The sequence below is a fragment of the Nicotiana tomentosiformis genome, chromosome 2, assembly GCF_000390325.3.
Source record: "Nicotiana tomentosiformis chromosome 2, ASM39032v3, whole genome shotgun sequence".
NCBI classification, from domain to species: domain Eukaryota; kingdom Viridiplantae; phylum Streptophyta; class Magnoliopsida; order Solanales; family Solanaceae; genus Nicotiana; species Nicotiana tomentosiformis.
Genome location: NC_090813.1, coordinates 130223610 through 130249695, shown reverse-complemented (window position 1 = coordinate 130249695; position 26086 = coordinate 130223610). Strand labels below are relative to the sequence as shown.

Below are 26086 nucleotides of genomic sequence, written 5' to 3'. Positions count from 1 at the left end.
GAGGGTGAGAATTCCGTGTCGTGACATCTTTGAGAGTATACTTCTGGTTATATTCTAATGGGGTGAAAGCTGGTTTAGAGGCACTTAGTCCCAGTTCTTCAATGAGTTCCAGTGAATATTTCCTTTGATTCATCAAAATGCCTCTCTTTGACCTGCTGAACTCCATCCCCAAAAAGTACCTCCAAGTCTCCAAGGTCTTTCATCTTGAAAGCTTGCTGCAATTTCTTCTTTGTTCCTTCTATCAACTGGAGATTATTCCTAGTGATTAACATACCATCCATGTAAGGAAAAATGACAATGATATTGGTCCCTATCTTTTGTGTAAAAAGAGAATGTTCAAGAGTGCCCTACATGAATCCCTGAGCTGTAAGTGCTTCTGTGAGTTTAACATTCCATTGTCTACTTGCTTTCTTCAGGCCGTATAAGGATTGAACAAGCTTTCATACTACTGGAGTCTCCCCTGGATTGTAAAACCCTCAGGCAGTTGCATGTAGACTTCATCAGGTAAGTCACCCTGTAGAAAATCATTGTACACATCCATTTGATGGGTGTGCCACCCTTCTATTGCAGCTAGTGACAAGATTGATCTCACAGTGAATATCTTTACAATTGGGGAGAATGTCTCATTGTAATCAAGCCCCTCTTGTTTATTATAGCCTTTAGTTACCAACCGAGGCTTGAACCTTTCAACCTCACCATTAGCTTTGTATTTGACTTTAAATATCCACTTGCAGCCAATAGGGATCTTCCTATTAGGTAAAGAAACCAACTCCCATATGTGGTTATCTTCGAAGGCTTAAATTTCAACTCTCATTGCCTCCACCCACCTTGGATCTTTGGAAGCCTCATGAAATGTTTTTGGTTCCACAATTGAAGTGAAAGTTGCTATGTAGTTCTTATATGATGGGTACAGAGAAGAGTAATTGACTGAGTGATCTATAGGATATGGAATGGTTGGAGAGGTTAGTAGGTATAGTGATGTAGTCTTAATGCCATCCTGGAGGTTTCTTTGTTCTGGTATACTTTTCGAAGTTTTGTCGATCTGTAGAAGCTTCAGAAGCTTAGTTATGGGATAAGTCTTGTAGTTCTTGCTGATCTTCAGAAGCTGCAGTTTGATCTTCATTCTGATGCATCAGTTCATCGTGAGAGTGACTTTCATGTTACTGTTTAGCAACATCTTCATGAATCTACTCATGGTTATCATTGGATTCCTCCTCTTTAATTGGTAACTCCTCCTCTTGAAATGTTAAGTCCTACTCTTGAACTTATGTCAGCTCATTTGTTGTGTACTCTAAGTTTGGATCACTGTTTGTTTTAACTTCTGAGAACAATGATGGTTGTGCAACTGGCTTGTGCTTGAAAGGAAAACTATGTTCCTTGAAATGAACATACCTATTGACAAAGAACACACAATTAGTGATGTCATATAGTATGTAACCTTTGCTGACTGTTGAGTATCCCATCATAACTGTTGTAGTTGCTCTAGATGCAAACTTGTCATGGTTATAGACCTTCTTCGCAAAGCACATGCATCATATTACTCTTAGATGATCTAGCTTTGGTTCATTTTATAAAAAACCTCATAAGGTGACTTCCCTTATAAAACAATTGATGGCATTCTGTTAATCAAATATACTACAGTTAGAACACAATGTCCCCAAAACTTCAGAGGAATACCTCCTTGAAACCTGAATGCTCTTGCAATTTCCAGAATATGTCTATGTTTTCTCTCAGCAATCCCATTCCACTGAGGAGTATAAACACATGTTCTCTGATATATTATTCCTAAAGATTTAAACAAATGAAAACATTTGGTGTTGATGAACTCTCCGCCATTATCAGATCTTAACATCTTGTCTGTTTTCCCAAATTGAGTTTTAACCAATGAGAAGAAAAGTTTGAGCATCACAATTACATCACTTTTAAGTTTAAGCAGAAACAACCAAGTATCTTGAACAATCATCCACAATAGTCAGAAATATTTTATTTCCATCAACTGTAGGTACATTTTAAGGTCTCCACACATCAACATGTAACAACTCAAAAACATCAGAAGACCTACTTGTACTGTTGTGAAATGGTAGTCTAGTATGCCTTGCTAAATGGCATATTGTACAACTATCTATTTCTACTTTACATTCTTCTTGTCCTAAACCTAAGATCTGCTTTATAGCTACTGCTGATGCATGTCCAAGCCTTTTGTGCCACAGTCCAATGTTCAACTTCTCCTTTATTCTAGTCAATCCTCTTGCTATAGTGTTGTTACTTTTGGTAGATTTTTGAAGAAACAGATAAAGTCCTTCACTTTCTCTACCAATTACCTCACCATTCTACTGTAGAGGTCCTAGAATATACAGAAATATGGAAATAAAAATACTGAGCACTGTAGCTCTTTGGTAATTTTAGAGACTAGCAGAAGATTATACCTAAACTCTGGTATATATAGAACATCATCTAATTCAATGTTATTAGCCAATCTAGAGAATCCAAGATGTGTCACAACTGTAGTCTCACCATTTGGCAGATATACCTTTTTTCTTTCATTCTTATCATTTTTCCTTTTTGTACTCAACATATTTAAGTAAGCTACAATATAATTTGTGGCTCCAGAATCAACAATCCAATATTTTATGTGTGCATCTGCTAGAAAAACATTAATAGTACTTGCCATGTTGTCCATGCCAACTGAATTTGAACCTTCACCTGTATCATCATTGCTGAGCAACGTTAGTATCTGATTATATTGTTCTGGTGTGAAGTATGATCCTTGGATCCCATATGTGGTGCTGAGTTTGTCTGCTCCTCCACTAGTATTTGCAATGCATCATGCCTTTTTTGATCCTCCACTACAACATTGTGAGCAACTCCAACACAAGGCTTCTTTCTCTACTTAAAGTCAGCAGGATATCCTATCAGCTTGTAGAATCCCTCTCGAGTGTGCGCTTTGAAATTGCAATAATCACAGTACAAGTTGTAGTTCATTTTCCCTTTCTGAGTAGGATTATTGGATCTTGTTGTTATGAGTGTTGTCACCTCTCCAGTATCAGCATTTTCCATGCTCCTCTGTCTTTCCCTTTTCATCAACATCGAGTAGGCTTAGTTGATTGTAGGCACCGGCACTATCATTAGAAGTTGGCTCCTTGATTGTTCATAAGACTCATTGAGTCCCATTAGAAACTCTAACAACTTCAGCCTCTCCATGAACACTACAAATTCACGTGATTTGGCACAATCACAGCCAAGAATTGGAGCTAGACTGTCAAACTTAGCCCACAACAGATACAACTTTAAAAAATAAGCAGAAATGGAACTGGTTCCCTGAGTTATAGTAGCAATCTCCTTATGTATTTGAAAAATCCGAGAGCAATCGATTATGTCAAATCGTTCCTTTAAATCTCCCCAAACTGAGAAGGCATTTGTTGAGTATACTATTCCACTGTACAGTTCCTTCGACATACAATTCATGATCCATGACAGAATAATAGCATTACATCTCTCCTAAAGATTAACTAAATTTGGCCCAAAATCCTCTCTTTTATAGGTGTCGTCTATGAATCCTAGTTTGTTCCTTCCTAGGATTGAGATTCTCATAGCTCGACTCCAAATAGAGTAATTTTCTGGCCCAGTCAATTGAAGAGAAATTAGTATTGTACCTGAAGTGTCAGTGGAGTGCAGGAACAATGGATGATTGTGACTCAATATTTCCGGCTTGGTATCATCAATCACCATGTTTCAATTTGTGATTGCTTCGAAGAAAATGAGATTTGAAGAATTATATCGTAGATACAACTACACTAACAGTCGTAGTGCTATGATACCATGTGAAATTCTGCACACTCAGCTCATACTCAACTCAAGCTTTCTACTCTACGTTAATGGAGGTGTAGAGAAGAAGAAGAACATTTGTGAAGCATCGAGAACATAGTAGAAAATGAAAATGAATGAGCTTAGATTCTCATTGATTTGATCCTCTCTTTATACAAGTAACAAACTCCTACATCTAACTGACAACTCATTGACAGTTGTCCAAACTACCACTAACTAATTAACTACCCTTCCAATAACTAGTTACAAAACTAACTCTAGTTTAACTCCTAACTGCTTCTACTTAACCCTGGTTCCCAGAACAACTTCAAGTTATTCCATCTCGAACAATGTCAATCCGAGAACATGTCAAATTGGAAGGCATGGAATGCGCTTCTTTGATTAACTACAATTTAAATAGAAGAAAATGATTCTATAAGAGTTTTTGTATTTTATTTATCAATTTTCTGCATTACTATTTGACCAAAAAGTATAACTTTCGCTTAAAACAATTGTATTTATGTAATGATGGGCTAAACCTAGTTAATAATAATATCTCTAAATGAGAATTCTGAACATGTGGATAATGTGGAACAAATCTGGTGGGAGACTAACAATAACGTGCATTAAATATTCCAAAAGTTATGAGCAATAATGGAGGAGTAACTAGCAATAAATAATAATAAATAATATTTAAATAAATAGGAGAAGTGGTTCACCCAATAATGATTGAACTAGATGATTATTCTTCCCGACAATGATGAGTGACAGATAAATCCTAGAATATTCGAACTATTCTCGGATCTAATGAAAAAGTGTGGAATAGTATGAATAAGAATCTTGATGAAAATGTAATCTTTGTATCTTTTACAAGGGATAAAATCTTTATCTGAAGTCTGTTCTTATCCTGTGAATATCACATGCCCCCTTTCATTATCTCTTTTCCTTTTTATATGGGATATCTCCCTAAAAAACCCTAATAGTACATAGTACATATGCCCAGAATATTCTTTAGAATATTCCCTTTATTATACTATTCTCAAAACTAGCAGTTACAATCCTTTCCACGGTGCTCGAACTCGGTCATTGTTGACATCCCGACCATGAGCTTCGCCATTTCCTGATCGACCTCGATTGACTTTTCCCTCGATTCTACCTCGCCCTAAATGTTCGGTGGTAGATTTTGACCTATACAGTTAGTCCCTCCGTTTATTGAGGTTGTCCTCATACGACCTCAATGAGCAGATTTTGTTAGTTATAGTTGAGTAGAGTAGACGAGTGGGTCGAGCAGTTAAGTTTGAGATGAGCTGGCAACGTGTACTTTTGGGGTTACGTCGTTTCTGCACTAGAATGACATCATGACATCATGCGTCATTATGGAACATTTTCCCGATGCTTTACGTCGTTTCCCGTGCGACTGTCAGTTGGGGCCGCCATTTCGATTTCAACCTTGGGTAATGATGGCATAATCTCTTGGTTTTGATGCTAGAATTCTTATAAATAGAGATGTGATGATATTCATTTGTTCTTTACGTGTTTTTCTCATCAAAACCTTGTGCCTTCTTCTTCTTACTCCATTGTTGTGTGTCTTCTTTCCTAGTTTTAGTGATTCCCGTTGCTTCTAATCCTTCTTTGCCTGAATATCCTTTCTCTCATCAAAATTATGGCTAATGTATCCTCTGGTTCTGGTGTGGGAATTGACCCTGTCCCTTTAGCGGTGCTTATGCCTCCTCACGCTGATGGCGTCTCTGTCGTCATCGAAGATGAGAACATTCCTATGGTGGAGGAAATAATTCCTCGTGGCGAGAAAGTTAGGTCTTACTTCTCAAAGGCGCCTGAAGACGAGCCCGAGGTCTCTGAGTCGGCGATGAAAGAGGTCGATCTAGCAGAGCTTAGGGCAAAATTCAACATTCTTGCCCCCATCGATTTGGTCCCAGCAGGGCGCGATATGGTACAAATCCACCGCCCCGGGTATTGCGTGTTCTATGCATATCCCTTCAAGGTTGGCTATGTTCTTCCTCTTCTCCCATTGGCAGAGGAATTCTATCACTACTATGGCGTGTGCCCAGCTCAACTTGCCCCATATATCTACAAGCTCATCAAAATGCTTACTAAATATGCAGAGTTGGCCGGGGTCGAGATCACACTCCGACATCTGATGCATCTCTTCTCCCCTAGTTTCTATAGGGGGACAATGTTGAACCTTCGCCATCGAGGATGCAAATTCAAGGTGGTGAAGATGGATGACAAGGCAAATCGTCCATTCTGGAACAATGTTTTCTTTGTCAGAACCGAAGATGTGGTGGCCAATGCGGATGGCTTCCCCGAGACTTGGAATTAGACTCGTAAGCGTCTATTCTTCTTTTTTTTTTTAAACATTTGATCTGTCTATTTTAGTTGTAGGCTCTGAACTTTTGTCCCCTCTTCGTGTAGCCAAGACTACGCCCCCTCCTCTAGTCAGGGACATTTCTGATTGGGTTGGCCGGGTTCTGCCTCACATCATGGGAATTCATGAGTGGATGGGCTTTTTTAAGAAGTTCGGCCATGCTCCTTCCTTGGCCAGTGAGTTTATCTACATATATTTTTGTTATTTTGGCCTCATGGTCGCCTACTTATTATAGTTTTCTCTTGGTGGTGGTAATAACCTTACTTTGATTTTTCTTTTCCAACTCGAGGATCTTCGAGGAGGCCGAGGGCTCCTCCTCCTGCATTTCGTAAGAGGAAGGTTGCCTCCTCTTCGGCGTCTACTCCCACTGTGACTGCAGCTAGGCCTGCTCGATTATCTACTTCTGTTCCTTCCTCAACCGCGGCCAGGTCTGCTCGACTGTCGGCCTCATCTACTGCTACCTCAGCATCAGTTTCTTCTCCGCATGCGGATATTTTGACAGCGGAGCTTTCGACTTCCCCCTTGCAACGTCTTGTGGATGATGAGGAGGAGGAGTCGCCAAGTGGTGGGAATTTGGTTCCTCGTAAGAGAAGATCGGTGAATGTTGGTGATGGGGTCTCCCGGTCAGTAGATTCAATAATGGATGATTTTGTCATATGTAAGATGGCGACCATAATAATTGAGGATGACGTCGAGCCGGCTTCTGATGTTCCAATATCGGCAGAGGCCGTTGAGGGCGTACCTCTTCTCTTTGCGGCTGTAGGATCCGAAGGGTCGGCCGTTGTGGTAGGAGGGGTCGTACTTTGCAGTCGGCTAACGATGCTTCTTCGCCAGCCGATGGGAGAGGCAAAGGCGTTGCCGAGGATGGATACGAGATGGGTTCTGATATCGATGGTGACGAGATGGGGATGATATATGAGGGATTTACCCAGCTGGAGGTGCGACTGGAGGGGTCCACGCGGACTATTGCGATACCCATGGATCGGGATTTGTTAAAAGACACAGAAACGTTCCTACCCTCGATCCCCTTTGCTCCGACATGGAGGGTCGAACTCTCCAAGAGCTGAAGGATTCTACCTTATCGAGGAGCATAGCCGGCCTCGCTCTCAGGGTAAGTTTTTCGACGCTTCTTATTTATGTTCGTTATGTTCAACATTTAGGCTTCGTTCTTACTCTGTCTGTTTTCTTTTTCTTTCTTTATTCAGACCGTGATCTTGGAAATTGAAAGCGCCCGAAGAGAGGAGAAGCGTAAGGCTATTTTTATGAAGTTGCAGCAAAAATACCGCGAGTACCGTGGAAAGCACCGGAAAAGTTGTAGGCGGTTTGGTGAGAGTGGAAATTTGAAGGCCCTTCGAGATGAACTGAAGGAGAAGGATGACGAGCTGGTGAGGGTCATCGAAAAGTGCAGCATCCTTGAGGGGACGCAAAGAAATAAAGAGGAAGAGCTCGAGGTTAGCAGGGTCGTGGAGGCTAAATGTGGCAATCTCTAGGCATAGGTGGTCGAGTTGCGCAGGCAGTTGGAGGAGTGTCTCCTGCAGATGGAGGTTCTTCACGGCGAGATTACTGAGAAGCAAAACGAGTTGGAAAGGGCAGAGTCTGCTCGTTCACCGGCTTTGAGGAAAGCGGAGTCCCTCGAGGTGGTGATCCGGATTCTCCATTCTGAGCGAGAGAATGATTTAGAGACGGCAAGACTTAAAGAGGAGCGACTCGATGAGAGGATTGGGGAGTTGGAGAAAGACAACTCCCTCCTTCAGGACCAGGTGGTCGCCTTAGAAGCTGACAAGGCTCAAATGCTTGCGCATCCGTCATCTTCTCACACTTCAGATTTCCCAAACGTTCCCCGGGGCCTATATGAAGAATGGATTCACGCTGAGACTCAGTTGGATGTGTTCCAAGATTTGCTTGTGGTGGGATCTGTTCCTGGGACCGCCCTTGAAGATGCTCGTGTCAAGGCCTGTGAAGCTTGAATCACTTGCGTGTATGATCCTGCTACGCCAGAGGCCAATGACGATGAGAGGGACGTGGGTGTGGATCAGATTGAAGAGGACGCCTGGTACGAAGACGCGTACCCTGAGGGAGGTGGTGATGGTGAGGGAGCAGATGGAGATGGACCAGATGGTCAAGCCGATGGTACTGATGGGCCTGATGGCGATTGGTAATTTTTCTTTTTACTTCTTATTTTTTCTGTGAACTTGTGCATATTTTGTAGGCGTCTTTACGAGCCTTTGTAAAAATATTCTAAGTATGAAATGTCAACTTTGTTATTTATACCTTATTCTCTTCATGCGGTTCGTACTTGTATGTTTTTTGATTTTGTCACTTGGTTGGCTTGATTTTCTTAGCCGTAATCACTTAGTTCGAATAAGGTCGAGCAAATCCTATGTTTAACTATGGCCGAAGGTCGGTAGATGTTGGTTCGAAGGTCGAACATATCATATGTTTGACTATGGCCGAGGGCCAGTAGGTGTTAGTTCGAACAAGGCCGAACATGACCTATGTTTGACTATGGCCGAGGGTCATTAGGCGTTAGTTCGAACAAGGCTGAAGATGACTTATGTTTGACTATGGCCGAGGGCCAGTAGGTGTTGGTTCGAACGAGGTCGAACACAACATATGTTTAGAAAGATATGCTTCTAGATGCGGAGTTTGTCGGCATCGTAAACTTTAAGCATTGTTGCCTTGGTTATACATTTGGAGAAAATAGAAATAAACTTCGTGCATTGTTGTTTTGTTCATACACTTGGAGAAATTTACAAATATTTGGGTGTTGGTTGACGTTCCAGTCCTAGTCTATCTAGTCCCTTCATTGGTTGCCCTGGAGAAGGCTTGAGAGGTCGGGCAATGAACTAGCCGTTCTGGGCCTCCAATTTTGCGTACTTCGACTTGAAGTGTCCCCTTCGTCGCCTCGTTAAAAACCTCCTTCAGAAAACCCAATTGGGACAAAACTCAAGTGAGGGAAAAAAGAGTACGACTGGGGGATGCCTTACCTCCTAAAAGTTGAAGTACTTGAGGTGGGTAATATTCCACTTGTTTGGTAGTAGCTTTCCTTTCATTGTTTCTAGTTGGAATGATCCTTTGTTCGCTGTTGCCGTGATTTTGTATGGGCCGTTCCAATTTGTTCTCAGTTTGCCTTCCCGTGGGTCCTTGCTTGCTTGTGTTTTGGCTTTAAGCACGCAGTCCCCGACTTTGAGCGGCCTGACCTTTTCCTTCTTGTTATAATAGTGTTCTGCTTGTTGTTTTTGGGTGATCATCCTTATGTAGGTCATGTCTCATCGTTCTTCGACTTCGTCGAGCTCCTGTCTTCTATGTTCGACATTCCTTGGTCCGCTCTCGTGGGAGTATCTTAGGCTGGGCTCCCCGACTTTGACCGGTATTACTGCATTAGTCCCATAGACTAAAGAATAAGGTATCTCTCATGTGATTGTCTCCGGCATTGTACGGTAGGCCCAAAGTACTTCTGGTAACATTTTCGGCCATAGCCCTTTGGCGTCTTCAAGTGTTTTCTTCATGATGTTCAATATCGACTTGTTGGAGGACTCTGCTTGTCCGTTGCCAGGGTTGGTATGGCATTGAGAATATTCTTTTGATATGCCACTTCTCAAAAAATTCAGTGACCTTCTTTCCTGTAAATTGGGGTCCGTGATCGCAACAGATCTCTTTGGGGAGGCCGAACCGGCATACGATGTTTTTCCATATGAAGGCGATCACTTCATGTTCATGTATTTGGGCAAATGCTTCTGCTTCTACCCATTTAGAGAAATAGTCAGTTAAAACTAAAAGAAATTGTATATTACCTCACCCCACCGGGAGGGGGCCCACGATGTCCATTCCCTATTTGTTGAATGGCTAAGGGGAAGTGACTGAGCGGAGGTGTTCTCCTTCTTGGTGAATCATTGCGGCATACTTTTGGCATTGTTCGCATTTTTCATGAAGTTCGCAGCCTTTTTGTTCATGGTGAGCCAGTAATACCCTGTCCGTACAAGGCATCTGACCAAAGCGCGATTGTCGGAATGAACTCCACAATGTCCTTCGTGGACCTCTTCGAGGACGCACCGTGTATGATTTGGGCCCAAGCATTTCACTAGAGGACCGCCGTACGTTCTCTTGTATAGGTCGTTATGGATGATGCTGTACCTGGTTGCTTGCATTTGCAATTTTTTCGCCTCTTTGTTATCACCTGGGAGTATGCCGTCCTGCAAGTATGTAACAATACGGTTGTGCCAGTCCCAAGTAAGGTTTATGGTTCTTACCTCGATTTGGTCTATCGATGAATTTAGAATGTGGACTATACTTCTGTCTCTGGTTGTAATATTTTTTCTAGATACGACTAATCTGGCGAGGCGTCTGCCTCGGTGTTCTGTGCTCGAGGGATCTGGTCAAGTTGACATTCGTCGAACTCGGGCAGCAGCTTGCATATTTCGATCTGGTATTTTTGCAACCTTTGTTCCTTGATTTGGAAAGTCCCTGCGACTTGGTTGACAACGAGTTGAGAATCGCAGCTTAGTCTTAACCGTTTTGCCCTGTATTTGAGTGCTAGCCTTAACCCTGCAATTACGGCCTCATACTCGGCCTTGTTGTTAGTCATATGCGGGCACCTTATGGACTGGAGAATCACTTCACCGGTCGGAACTTCGAGTACGAGTCCCAGCTCAGACCCGGACGCGTTGCACGCACCGTCAATGTACAGGACCCATAGGTCCTGTATTTGGGGAGAAGCGTGGTCGGCCTCTCTTTCAACTTCGGGCATTATTTATGCGCTAAAGTCGGCAATGAAGTCAGCAAGAACTTGTGACTTTATCATTGTTCGTGGTTGATATGTGATATCGTGCTCGCTTAGTTCGATGGCCTATTTGGCCAACCTGCCCGATAGCTCGGGTTTATGTCAAATACTTCTTAGGGGAAAATTCATAACGACCGAGATGGGATGGCACCTGAAATATGGTCTAAGCTTTCGTGAAGCTACGACTAAGGCCAGGGCTAGTTTTTCAAGGTGAGGGTATCTCGTCTCGGCGTCGATTAGTGTTTTGGTAATGTAATACATGGGAGATTGCGTACCTTTATTTTTTTGGACCTGGACGGCGCTCACAACTACTTCAGATACAGCAAGGTAGACGAGGAAGCGTTCCCATAATTCTGGTTTTGAGAGCAATGGTGGCGATGACAAATACGCTTTTAACTCCTTCAAGACTTGGACTCACTTAGAAGTCCATTGGAGGTCGTTATCCTTCTTGAGTACGCCGAAAAATTTGTGGCACCTATCTGACAATCACGAAATGAACCTTGAAAGGGTGGCGATACGGCCGATCAACCTCTAAACTAGTTTTTTGGTGGTCAAGTGCTCTGGTATCCCTTCAATGGCTTTTATTTGATCAGGGTTGACCTCGATACCTCGTTGTGATACCAGGAAGCCTAAACACTTTCCTGAGGCCATGCCGAACGCACACTTTTTGGGGTTCAATTTCATTCTGTATCGCCTGAGTATGTCGAAGGTTTCTCTCAAGTGGTTGATGTGATCTTCTTTCTTTTCGAACTTGACCAGCATGTCGTCTATGTAAACTTCCATCATTTTGCCGAGTTGGTCTTTGAACATCCTCATCACTAACCTTTGGTAAGTCGCCCCTGCGATTTTCAGCCCAAAGGGCATTACCCTGTAGCAGTATGTCCCCTGATGGGTGATGAAAGTGGTTTTATCCTGATCTTCTTCTTCCATGAGGATTTGGTTATAATCCGAGTAGGCATCCAAGAAGCTCATAGTTCATGTCTGGTCGTTGCGTCGATGAGTTGGTCGATATGGGGTAACATAAATCCTTGGGGCATGCTTTGTTCAAATCTGTGAAATCTACGCACATCTGCCATTTCCCATTCTTCTTTTCACCATGACCACGTTGACCAACCATTGGGGGTATTTCGACTCCCTGACGGAGCCATTTTCCAATAGGTTTTCCACCTCTTCGCGTACCGCATCATTAATTGCGGAGTTGAAATTACTCCTAACCTGCCTCGCCTGGGGGTAGAATGGATCTATGTTCATCTTGGGCGTGGCGATTTCCTTTGGTATTCCTAGCATATCTGCATGGCTAAAAGTAAACAAGTCCACATTAGCAGTTAAGAATTGACGAAATTTACATGGTTCCTGAAGTTTGCAGCCGATATAAGTTTTCCTGTTGTGGTCGTTGCTGTCTAATTGGACGGGGTCGAGGTATTCTATGTTCGATCCCGCGACTTCGACCGTATAGGGGTCTCTGATGACGTCCTCGCTATCATCACATATCGACCTCGACCCTGTTGATTTCTATGCCTCTTTTTCTTTTTCCTTCATTTGTTGAGTGATTATACAATCTAGGGCGATGCGGTAGCATTTCCGGGATGTGCGTTGTTCCCCTCGTAAACTGAATATCCCCCATGGAGTTGGGAATTTGACGTCCTGGTACAAGCTGGAAGGGATGGCTCTCATGGTGTGTATCCATGGTCGCCCTATTATGGCATTGAGCATTGTGTCTTGGTCCAAGATATAGAATGTGGTTTCCAGAGTGACGCCACCGGCCAGGACAGGGAGTGTGATTTCGCCGGATGTTCACTCAACTGTGTTGTTAAAACCCTTTAGTGTGATGCAACGCGGCACTATCCTATCTTCGAATTTCATTTGTGCAAGCACTTGAGGGTGGATAATTCACGCGCCGCTCCCATCGTCTACCATAATGCGTCTCACATCGATATCTAAAATTCATAAAGTGATAACAAGGGCATCATAGTGAGGGAAAACCAAACCGTTGGTATCTGAATTATCAAAGATGATACTTTCTTCGAGTTCAACATAATGTTTGTAGGTGATTGACCGTTTGAGTTTGTGGGTTGTGGTGAACTTCACATTGTTGATGGAAGCATCATCACTGCCGCCGATGATCATGTGGATGGTGCGGGTCGGCAAGGGCGGTTTCGGCGGTCCTTGATGTTGTTCACGACCTCTGGCAAAGTTGGTCCTTCCTCAGTCTCTCAACAACTCTTTGAGGTGTCCTTGTCGTAGCATGTTTACCTCCTATCTTAGGGCGATGCAATCCTTGATTTTGTGCCCTCTCTCTTGGTGGAACTCGCAAATAGCGTCCGATTTTTAGTACTCGGGTCCGACCTCATCTTTTGTGGCCACTTCACCTTTGGTCCGAGCTTCTCCAGGGCTTGGACTATTTCTGTAGGTGACACACAAAAATTGTGAGCGGATAATAGAAGGGCATACCTCTTTCGTTCCGGTGAGTCCCTGTCCTTGATCTGGGTGGGCCCTCTTCATGCTAGTGCCAGAAGCATCAGTCTCAACTGTAAATATTTTGTTGAAATCGGGCAGTGCGAGAACAGGAACAGAGCTCAAGGCATCTTTTAACATAGTGAAAGCTCTGGTTTCTCGATCTGTCCAGGAAAAAGCATCTTTTCTAAGAAGATCAGTCATAGGAGATGCCAATTGAGCGTAATGCTTAACAAATCGACGATAATATCCGGTAAGACCCAAACATCCCCTAACATCTTTAACAGAGGCTGGGGGTGGCCACGCGGTAATGGCATGAATTTTTGCCGGGTCAACTTGTAATCACGCTGCCGAGATTACATGTCCCAGATAGTCTATGGAATTCTGCCCAAACTTGCACTTGGAGCGCTTCACAACAAGGGGATTTTGGCGAAGGAGATCAAGGACCATTCGTAAATGAGAAAGATGATCCGACCAAGACGGGCTATAGACCAAAATGTCATCGAAGAAAACTAGGACAAAACGGCGAAGGAATGGTTTAAAAACAGAATTCATAGTTGCCTGGAAGGTGGATGGCGCATTTGACAGTCCAAAAGGCATGACAATAAACTCATAGTGGCCCTCATGTGTGCGAAAAGCAGTCTTGGCAATATCAGTCATCAGAAGGATGCAACCTTATCTGATGATATCCAGCCAATAAATCAAGTTTAGAGAAAAAGCAAGCTCCATGGAGTTCATCAAAAAGCTCGTCAATGGTGGGAATTGGGAACATATCTTTGACAGTGATTGAATTCAAGGCGCGATAATCCACACATAAACGCCATGTACCATCCTTTTTCCTCACCAAAAGAACTGGGGATGAACATAAACTAGAGCTTGGACGAATTATCCCAGCTTGAAGCATCTCATAGACTAGTCATTCAATTTCGGTCTTTTGAAAATGGGGATAGCGATAAGGACGAACCTTTACTGGAGCAGAACCTGGAATAAGAGGAATACGATGATCTTGAGGCCTAGGGGGTGGCAAGACTGTAGCCATAGCAAAAAGGTCAGAATAAGAATCCAAAAGCTCAGTGAGATCAGACGACAAAGCCGGAGAAGATGACTCAGCCATCGAAAGCAACTCCAAACGGAAGAATCCCAAAACGGAATGAGTTTCGGTTAAACGCCTAAGCGAGGTAAATTAGACCTCCTCAACAGATTGAATAGGATCCCCAATCCAACGGATCGTCTCACCATTAGAATCAAATTTAAATAATCGTTTTGCATAATCAGTGACAGTGGGACCAAGAGTCGCCAACCATACAACACCTAACACTAAATCGGCCCCATGAAAGTCAATAACATAGAAATCAGTACTGAAGGTGAACCCTTGGATGGTAAGAGGTAGCTGACGCACAACACCGTGGTATTTCAACAAACTGCCATTGCCGATCATTACCTGAAAATTGGAGGAGCTCTCACTGGAACTTTAAGAAATTGGGCAGCTCTAGGGTGGATGAAATTATGTGTGATGCCGCCATCCAGAAAAACTTTTACGGAAAGACCCTTAACCTGAGCTGTAAGGCAGATTGCAGTAGGAATAGGACCACCTGATAAAGCAAGATAACTGATAGAAGGCAATAACGGGTTATCGGAGGTAGGCGGAGATGAAGATAGGTCAAGTGTATTATCGGAGGAAGGAGAATGTTGCTCGTCTGGTGATTCTTCACTAGTGAGAAGAAGAAGAAGCTGGGATGTTTTTGAGCAGCGGTGACCTTTGTGGTACTTCTCATCACAATTAAAACACAGATTTAAGTCCCGTTTTCACTGGAGCTCTGATGGGGACTTCAAGGTCTGTGAACGCCGACAGATCTACCTTGAGTCTCCGAACAACGGACCAATAGCAAATCTCGATCAACCTAAGCCGGTATCAAAATCTGCACAGAAAGTGTAGAGTGCAACATCAGTACAACCGACCCCGTGTACTGGTAAGTGTCGAGCCTAACCTCGACGAAGTAGTGACGAGGCTAAGGCAAGGCACCTACGAATCAACATGTACAATTTAACAGTGTATACGCAAATAACAGGAATGAAGGACTAAACAGGAAATGTCGGGAGGGGAAACATACTGAGGGGAATACAAGATAAAGAACTACAACAGAATGATCACTGAAGCAGTCAATATACCATGAATCAACATGAATAGTGAATATAGTAAGGAAAAATGCACGGCATCACCCTTCGTGCTTTTACTCTCAATCTCACCATAAAATTTATAGAAACGACACGGCATCACCCTTCATGATTTTACTCTCATATCATGGCACGGCATCACCCTTCGTGCATTAACACTCATAATATGACACGGCATCACCCTTCGTGCATTAACACTAACAATATGGCACGGCATTGCCATCACCCTTCGTGCATTAACACTCTCCCTTATCATAATGCAATGCATAAATAACAACAGGGAGATAGAATAACATGTACAAACCTTACTTCCATTTGGTTCCATAATATCAATCTCAACTTTGAAATAAAAACTCAGTTATCACCAGAAAATTCGTAAACATAATAAGAATGATAATTTGGACAACACTAGTATAACACGTAGCAATTTGGCATAGGAATGAGACAATATCAGAAAAGCAGAGAAACATGGAAAAACAGGTAAATTGGCGACACATAGGTACTCGTCACCTCACATATACACCGCTCACATGAATTTCACTTAGCAAATAATCTAAGGTTCCTAATTCCCTCAAGTCAGGGTTATACACAACACTTACCTCGCTCCGAAGGCCATTTAATTCTCAATCACAACCTTTACTTTGGAATTCACCTCCAAACCACTCGTATCTATTCAAAAATGACTCAGTAATATCAAATATTGCTAAAGTAATCAATTATATTGCATAAATTAAATTTCTCAAATTTTCCTCCAAAAAGTCAAAAAATCGACCCCGTACCCGCTTGGTCAAAACCCGAAGTTCGGACCAAAATTCTTTTACCCATTCACCCCGAGCCCGAATATGTAATTAGTTTTGGAATCCGACCTCAAATTGAGGTCTAAATTCCCAAATTTCCGAAATCCCTATTTTCTACCCTAACCCCTAATTCTACCATGAAAACTCTAGATTTTAGGTTTAAAATTCAAGAAATGCAATGGGTAATTGAAAGAAAATGATTTTAGAATCACTTACCAACAATTTGGGGAAGGAAGACTCTTGAAAAATCGCCCCTCACCGTTTGGTTTTTGAGAAAAATGAGATGTTTGGCAAAAATCCCGTTTTGGGTTCTGTTAAGTGCTGGGCGATAGTGTGCACCGCGTTCGTGAGGCCACTGTCGCGTTCGCGAAGAGTTCAGACTGCCAAGCCTTCGCGTTCGCGAGACGTTACTCCCCCTGGCCTTCGCGTCCGCGAGACGTTGCTCGCGTTCGCGATGAAGGAACGACCAAAGCCCCCCCTCCCCCCAGGTCCCCACATGCTTCACGTTCGCGTTTAGCCGGTCGCGTTCGCGAAGGGTAATTCCGCGACCAGGCCTTCGCGTTCGCGAAGATGAAGTCTCAGCCTCATCAGATTACTCTTCGCGTTCGCGAGAGGACCTTCGCGAACGCGAAGAAGGATATGAGAGACAGCAGAATCTGCAGAAAACCAGATTTTTCCCAAGTCGAAAACATCCTGTGGCCTATCCGAAACTCACCCGAGCCCTCGGAGCTCCAAACCAAACATGTACACAAGTCCAAAAAATCTTACGAATTTGCTCGCGCGATTAAATCGCCAAAATAACACCTAGAACTCTAAATTTAGCACCAATTCAAATGAAATTCTCAAGAACACTTTAAAACTTCTAATTTCTCAACTGGACGTCCGAATCACATCAAATCAACTCCATTTCTCACCAAATTTCACAGACATGTCTTAAATATCGTAATGAACCTCTATCGGACTCCAGAATCAAAATACGGACCCGATACTAACAATGCCAAATATCAATCAATTCTTAGAAACAAATAATTTTCAAACTTTTAATTTCATCAAAAATTCATAACTCAAGCTAGGAACCTCCAAATTCGATTCCGGGCATACGCTCAGGTCCCATAATTTGATACGGACCTACCGGGACCGTCAAACCACGGATCCAGGCCCGTTTACCAAAAATGTTGACCGAAGTCAACTAAAATCAACTTTTAAGGCAAAAATTCTTATTTTCATTAGTTTTCAAAATAAAAGCTTTTCAGAAACCTGCCCGGACTGCGCACACAAATCAAGGAGGATAAAAATAAAATTTTTAAGACTTAAAAGCTCAGATTCGAATTCTAAAACATAAGATGACTTTTTGGATCATCACAAGCACTCAAATTAGTTGGCATGTATGAGTCCTTCCCTGAGAATAGCTTTCTGTTGATCCTAGGCTTCTACTTTCTTTATTCCTCTCTTCCATTGAGCTCTTCAAACAAACTATGGATAAAACTTGATGTTTTTTAATCTCTCAGATTGTAGAAGGAAGAAAGCAAATTCAAGCCACAAAGGAGATAAGATTATTGTTGAATCTTTCAACAACTATTTACATTAGTTACATGACCAATATACTTTATTGAGTAGCGAAATATAAATGTACAAGCTACAAAAAAGTAACATCATCAGAAGCACTTTATAAATGTACACTTCCTTTCAATCAAATAGATCCATCTTTGCGGCCTGAACCTTATAGGGTAATACATGACAATAGACCCAAAGGTTCCATTTGATTTTCCTTGTCCTTCATTTTATATACAATATGTTACACAGGCCTTTTTTTTTACTTTTCCTTTTTAATGAATTTCCTACACTAACCAGCATTGTGCTCCGCTAGTGCTCTTGGTTTCATGCAAACAAAAAAAAACATGGTTCATGGGCAAGACTATTGAGATCCCCCTTATATATGACATTACACACACCATATATTCTAAAGAACCTTAATAGAATAGTAGAAGTTAATCTATAACAATCTATAAAAACTGTATATACACAAGATAGTTTCTTCGCATTCGGAAATAAAATTAATATACATCCTCGAGGTATGCAGCAAAGTGTAACGAACCAGGTATACACATGTAAGAGATGCTAACAAGTGATATATTGTACATCTTTCCCGAAAAAACCAGGTCTAACAAATACAACAAATTCCTGCATAAGAGAACCACAGAAGATTTAAACTTTGCAACTCAAACAAACTACACTCCCAACTTTTAACAAGACATTGACCTTCATAGAGTAAATATTGACATTTTTAAATTTAAAACAGACCTCAGGGAAGAAGAGGAAGAACGGAATTTTTTTCGAGCAGGGCATGCGAGAGTCAAGTAATACTTTTGACCTGGATATTACGTTTAGTATAATCCTTCCTTCGGCGAGGTATGCTTTCGTCCTACCCCTTTTATATTGATGCAAAAAACTACTCACAAAACAGTGAAACACAACTTGTTCAACCAAATTAAACTAATTGAACTCTATTTACTTAAGACATAATCACGCATTAGGAAAGTTAACTACCAAAAAGTAACATAAAATAATTTGTTCAACAAGATAGTCCTTAATGTCAAATGACTAAACATCTATACTGAATTCAACTTGCTAGAGTAGTGATTCACAAGTTTCAATATGCTAGGTATTGTTTACCATCAAACCTGGAAAAGCTTCCACCGTGATGAATCTGTCTCCCATGCCACAAGGAGGGAGGGCCAAAACAGGAACAAATATATATGTAAAGAATGTTCATTTCCATGAGGTCAAAGTAGCGTCAAATCAATGTCACTGTAGAGCCAGCCAACAAATCTAGAATAAGAGAACAATGTTTTCGATCAATGTGCACTGGTTGGAGGAAAGTTTTTAAATTGAGATGAATGCGTATATTAAAATATTTCGGGTAGTGTTTTCTCAAAAAAGCATTTCTGGCAGTTATATTTTGGATGATAGAGCTTCTCGGATAAAAAATGAAATTTTGGTCATCGGGTTCATTCTAACTCCTTGCTTGGCTAATAATCAAGAGGTTTCCTCAACATAAATAACTAAAGGTTAGAGACAGAAATTCAGGTTGGAAGGCTCAAACGCTTTTTTGATTCCTCCAAAAGCAAAGCCGGCACTCGAGCATGTCCCTAAACATCAAGCTCTGCGTTGGAAAAATGAAAGACAAATGCTCGGCAAATTATCCTTGTTTCAATATTCTCCAAAGTCACACGCCTATGAAAAGATTCTACCAATCCATGGACCAACTTGATTTTGAATCTCCAAAGAGATCAATCAACGCGACCCAAAAATAAGAAAGCAGAAAGCAAAAGCAAAAAAATAAAAATTGCACAAGGAAGGAAAAAAGAGACCGGCGAACCTAACAATAATAGAATATATTGGATCTCTTTTTCGTTTTCTTACTTCACCAAGAAGATACCAGATTCTTGAGAGAATAATTGGTAAGTCTAAGCTTGTCCGCTTTTCTACTTCTGATGTTGCGCTTACGAAGTGGTATGGTATCAATAGGTGGAACCAATCAGATCCTTGCAAGAAGGGTTAGATAAAGGAGCTATTATAGCTTATGTCGTTTGATGGCAATGAAATTTAACAATTCTTCTCCTTGTGATCACTTGATCAATTGGTCTCTTAAAATATTCAGCCTCTTACTCAAATGTCTCCTCCTTGAATTAAGATCAGGAATATCTCTAAATAATCCCTGTACATCAATCTTTCTTTGACATTTGAGGAGAATCTGCGTGGTCATTTGAAAAAAAAATTTATACTTGTAGAGTTCTCAAAACGATTTTAATTTCTGCAGGAATTACTCAGAGTAGATCAGTGACACAACAACAAAAGCAAAAAAATTAATATTTGTTGAGAGAAAGCAATGCATTGAGGAAGTGTCAGCAGATTTATTTAAACAGACGAAATGCACAAGAAATAAAAAGAATTTAAAGCACCACAATAAACTCTGCAACATATGATGCAAACACGTCCCTCATATGATCCTAAAAGGAATTTATGATCCTGAAAAAATATTATTTTATTGTTGGTCAACACTATTACAAATACGTCCCTTTGAGAACATCAGATTATATTTGGAAGGATACATAGAAGACTATTACAAACACAATCATCTAGGTAAAGAAGCATGCGGCTTGCCTGCCAACACAAGCTTATATCCAAATTGCAGGGTTCAAGTCCCTCTATCTTTATCTTCAAAAAGAATATTTCGTTCACTAAATATTTATCCACTGCGCCTTTTCTAGCCAAGACATTCACCTTTCTAAGTCAATTATTAATGGTGGCTCACCAGGTATGCTAGGGGTTTGACGTTGCAGTATGAAAGTGATTTTCTCAAGCGTCCTACTACATTCTATTTATTCTCCTGTGTCAATTTGGGGTACGGTCATTCACTGGGAAGATTGTCTGTAATAATTTGTAGGGGTGCTTCTATTAAAAGACCAGAATAAAGGAAAACTTGAAACAAATGAAAAAGAATGGAGTTGGCTAAACTTAGACTATCGGTAAGTCTTGACAAGAAAATTGGGGCCCGAGGCCATGCAGATGCAAAATGATCAGTAAGAGGAAAATAGTGGCTATTAACAAGTTCCCCATCTTGTTGACTAAGACAACAATAGCGACAATAAATAAAGCCAAGGAAAAATCCACTCTAAAAGCTAGTAATCATTTATCTAAAGAATCTGATGTAGTTCGCAAGAATCATGTAGTTCATTTCGGAATGAAATGCAATTTAGTCATCCGCTTGAACCTCCAAGAAAAAGTTGGGAGTCACCATCAGCTCAATTGAGAGCTCCAAATAAGAGAAGCGAACCAGACTCTCATCCCTAGAATAAGTCTATTCATATATATGCATATGATAATTTCAGCATTTCAGATTGCCAAAGTTTACTCAAAACTGGAAAGCTGTTTTCACAGAATAACTAATCAAAGAGGAGTGTCACTCCAGTTGCTTCAAAAGCTTCTACTCGCCTATAGAAGCCAGTTAAACGGCAACCTTTGAGAGCAAATAATAGGGAATTCCAAGTATACCATTTTTATCGTCCTACTCTGAAATTGAAAGTTTCCTCCCAATCTCTCCCCAGATCATATTTTTTCCATAAGATATTTTACTTCATTCATCATCCATATTCTTAGCATACAGGGAAGGCAAATCCAATAGCAATAAAGAACACGGTCTCAAGATTCAATATTCTAATAAAAATAAATTTTGATAATTTTAAATTCTGAATCAATAGCTATCCAAGGTCAGAATCAATTTAAAATTCCACTGCCCAATGAAACCTATCAGGAAAACCTATACAAGATACAAGAATCACATAAAAATTAGACCTAAAAACAAAACAAAAAAAAAAAAAAAGCAACAATTGAGAAAAATTACCTGGCAGCCGCTTTGGTTACCTGACATTCTCCTTATTCATTTCTCACGCTGATTAAAAACTCCCAAGACAGGATACAAGCAACTGCTCTTAGTGAAATACTGTTAGCACCATCAAGCTATCTGACACATCCACAATTGCAACGTTTAATATGTACAACAATTATATGATGTTAATATAATTCAGACCAGCTTTAGCACTTCTAAATAAAGAAACTTTCAGGCACACACCTGGAGACTAAAACAGCCAATACAATCATAATTTATGTCAAGCACCTTTTATGAAATTAAGAAACAATAATTTTAAAGATTATCAAAAATAGTGTGTAAAATTTCTCACCTCTTAACAGGATACGGTCTTATAGTACTTCAAGTTAAATTAGCCTATGACCCTCTTGGTGTAATTCAGATTTTTTTAAGTCCCACTAAGCCGCAAAAATATGGAAAAAACTCGGTATAAGAATGAAACCAACCACTTTCTTATGATGCTAGAAAAACAGAAGATGCAGAATCATAACCGATTCAGCGATCTAAAATTGATTAATTTAACGCAATATCAAAGGCATATAATTTGTAGGCCCACAACTTCTAACGAAAATGGACATAAGACCCTTCCCGTTTTACTAATAACACAATGTTATTGTAATCTGGTTAAGGGTCAATTAAAAATCCTTATAGCTTCTTCAGTCATGCCATTGCGGGTCAATGCCTTAGTACCTCTGTATTGAGTCGTCGTATTCCTATTCAATCTCATCGTATTGCCAGGAAAAAATAATTATTATTTATTGCTACTTTTAATAATTTACATTAAAGTAATAATATTCCACCTATTATTTACTCCCAAAAAAAATCAGTTTCAAAATTTTTTCTTGCAATAAATGGATAAATTCATGCAAAAAATGAACAATCTAATTTCTAAATTTCAAGTTTACGCTCATGGTAGTGCTAAGGACAGAGGAGTATCAATGTGATGCTATCATAGCCATCTCTAAAAGAACATACCAGATTTTCCGAAAGAACATTTTATCAAACACTTTATAAGTGTCAATACCATTCTTTCATCCTTTTAATTAATTTAATACCAATTGTGTTGCCGTTCACCAATCAACGTCTGAGCATAAAAAAAACATAACATCACAATCATCCGAAAAGTCACCATCACCACCAAAATAACAATACAGTAAGTACATAAAATACATTACATAGAGTGCACATCCATACATTACACTTACTTGGGCATATACAAACAGACTCATCACAAGTACCCATTTGAAGTACGGTGCTTGTTCATATGCATTCAATGATTTCCATAAAACCCATCCGAAGCGAACTAAGCAATAAACTACTCTTCAGTATCTCTGAGTCTCCAATCAACGGTACCTTTAACAACTAATCAATATTCGGAGACGACAAACAAAAACAATTAAAATTCGATATTCGAAACCCTAAAATTCATCTAAATGTTATATTAATATGAAGAGCTTCAAGGTCGTATTTGCTATTTGCAGAAAGACATCGGAATCAGATGAAAAACAAGAGGACGATGAAACAAGCACTTTGCTTATTCCTCCGCCTCTTAGGGCTGTTTTGCGAAGACAGAGCAGAAGGGAAGAGGAGAACTAAGAAAGAGCGGATGAGGTCATGACTCATGAGCAACACGAGACACTCGGTGCTTCGGCGGACAAAAATGTTGACCAGCAACAGAGAGAAACAGAGAGCAAATGATGGAGGGCTGGTAGGCCACCGCCCAAGAGCAAAATAATTTTACATAAATGGGCCTAAGAAAATGTGGGTAATAAGAAAACCTAAGGGTATAAATGTAATTACACCCGAGAGCAGGACGCCGAAGAGGAGCTTCACTCCCGCTTCTAAATAGTACTAGTGAGGATTGGCCCGTTCTGAGCCCGGGCCCGAACCTGATAACTTCTAGTATGTCGTATGGTTAATCTGTGAAATTAAAATGTATGAGTTTCAGGTAATCATTCTGAAGCTTTGTTATTTGAGGTATCGTCTCGATTGGCTCATTGGAGAGATCTTGTGAGAAGCTTAAAATGTACATGAAGTTTGGTCCGTGATGTAAAATTAGTGTCTTATTAAACTTACCCATTTGGGTAGCAATATCGTCTGCGACATTAAGTTTGTTTTTTCAGAATATTTCCAATTTTTTAACAGATTGAATTATTTTGATAAACTCTATTTCATTTGCACATCTAAATATACAAAGCAAAACCAAGCTGAAATGTTTTAGATTTCATGTTTCAAATATCTTTTCAACAGTAACATTTTCTTGATATTTAGAATGAGGTAAGATCGTTGTATGGAGTTCAGGATACATATGGTCAAATTGTTATTTAACTGAAAATGCGAGTTTGAACGTATAGCTTGCTAATTGTATGTCTTTCCGCATATGTTTCATTCACATGAACTAACTAATGAAATATAAAACTCGATTACATTAATATTTATTTCATACCAGTTCATAGGTTCTCCAACTTAGGAATATGGTGAATTTATCAGTATGACCAAGTTGTACCTTGCCGACAATAATAATCCCATATTGTTTAAATTTTGTTAGTAAAGAATTCATAGCAGTTCTCTACGGGTACAAAGAAAGCTCTATTCTTTCCATACCGGCATAGTTGGTTCGTGCAACTCGTTTTGCTACAATTACTGGATATTCAGCAGCCTGTGCAGCTAGGGTGCTTCCGACAATCTGAGCGAAGTCCTCCCATTACGTCAAGATTGTAGGCTGCTTACTCCAAGAAAAGGAATAGAGAATAAGTGGCACTGTGCAAAAACGCCGACATAATTCTAATAATGTCACCAGAAAGAACAAAGAAATGATGTAAATATACAATTAACCGAGCCAGTTCGGTAAAACCATCTAGTTACACACAACGCATGCCCCAACAAATGCTGTGTCAATTTTATAATTGCAGTGCAGTCAGCCTCACAATATTTTTCTATGCAATGCTACTTTTGTTTAGATTAAATATGCAATAGCAACAAGGGATACTGAACTGGCAATATGGATTCAATTAGCTACTATGTGTGGTTGGTATTTTTAATATAGTCATGGCTAAACTATGTATATTGCCCCATCTTAAGAGATAGGGATCTATCTATTTCTCATCCCATTCTTTAATTTCTTCAAATTAGCAACATTGCTTTGGATAGCCCTGTCAGTCAGATATTCAATTTTCTTTGGAGATAGAAACAGTTTTAAATAATCTATGCAGTCGGTGTTTAATAAATATAAAGGTCTTATATTAACTATATGGATTCTTAGGACAGGTTCCACGTGGGATTAGATATTGAAGGTTCCTCCCAAGCATTTTGGATATGGAATCTATATTGTCGGAAAGGTTCTCTCTAACCCGGGCAACCTTTCTTCTTATAGATTTACAGAATGGAGTTTACCTTCATTGTTGTATTCTACATACCAATCGACGGAATGAAGCATTGATTGACGGTAAGAGAAGATAGATACTTCTGGTTTACTAAATAACATGTGGAGCTCCCAACCTCATGGGTCATACTTTTAAGTACAGGGAACTAAAGCATCAATAAGTTTAACAGAGTTTTTTGAGCAAGAAGGACATTGTTTCGGAATTTAGCTGTAGTAATGTATATTTTATATTTCAAGTGAGGCATAAGTCATCAATAGAATATTGAGAAAATGACTTGAATATCGAGAAAATGACTTAGTCGCAACAAATCTTCAAAAACTTTGATCATTGGAAGCACAAAATTGTCTAACCTTTGCTGCCACTTTCTTGCATCTAGCAAATCTACTTTGATCCAGTAAGTGACATAACTATGTTTGTATTACCTGGTCTAAGAGCACTTCACAATAGCCTGAGTCATATTCGCAAGATTGGGCCTTGCGGCTTCGATTACCGGACGCTCTTCATTGCCTGCCATATCTATTGGCTGTGGTTGGATTGCGATGTCCAAATCTCTTTCTATTCTCGTTCTAGCTTCGTGTTCCCTTCTCACTCTATGTAATGTTCGTTCGATTTCTGGATCAAGAGGAATGAGGTTGTTTGCACTTCTACTCCTCTGCATTCGAGAGTAAACCCTGCGTTGACACAAACCAGGCAAACTGAAAATTAAAACTTGAAAACAAATATCTAATAAAAGCTTAACTTAGTCACGTAGCTAATTTCTAAGTCCCCGGCAACGGCGCCAAAAACTTGTTGCGACCAAACACACTCACGCAAGTATACGCGGTCGTCAAGTAATAAAGTGACTAAAAGTCGGATGTCGAACCCACGAGGACTTATGAT

General features: G+C 40.4%; 1 long non-coding RNA gene across 1 annotated transcript; it reads right to left on the bottom strand.

Annotated features, from left to right (window-relative positions):
* Window positions 1-18080: 18080 nt before the first annotated feature.
* On the bottom strand, window positions 18081-25650 carry LOC104085171 (uncharacterized). Its single transcript, XR_011414242.1, has 4 exons — window positions 23030-25650; window positions 21801-21920; window positions 18572-20150; window positions 18081-18356 (listed from the first exon to the last, which is right to left on the bottom strand). It is a non-coding gene; the product is annotated as an uncharacterized lncRNA (long non-coding RNA).
* Window positions 25651-26086: the final 436 nt, after the last annotated feature.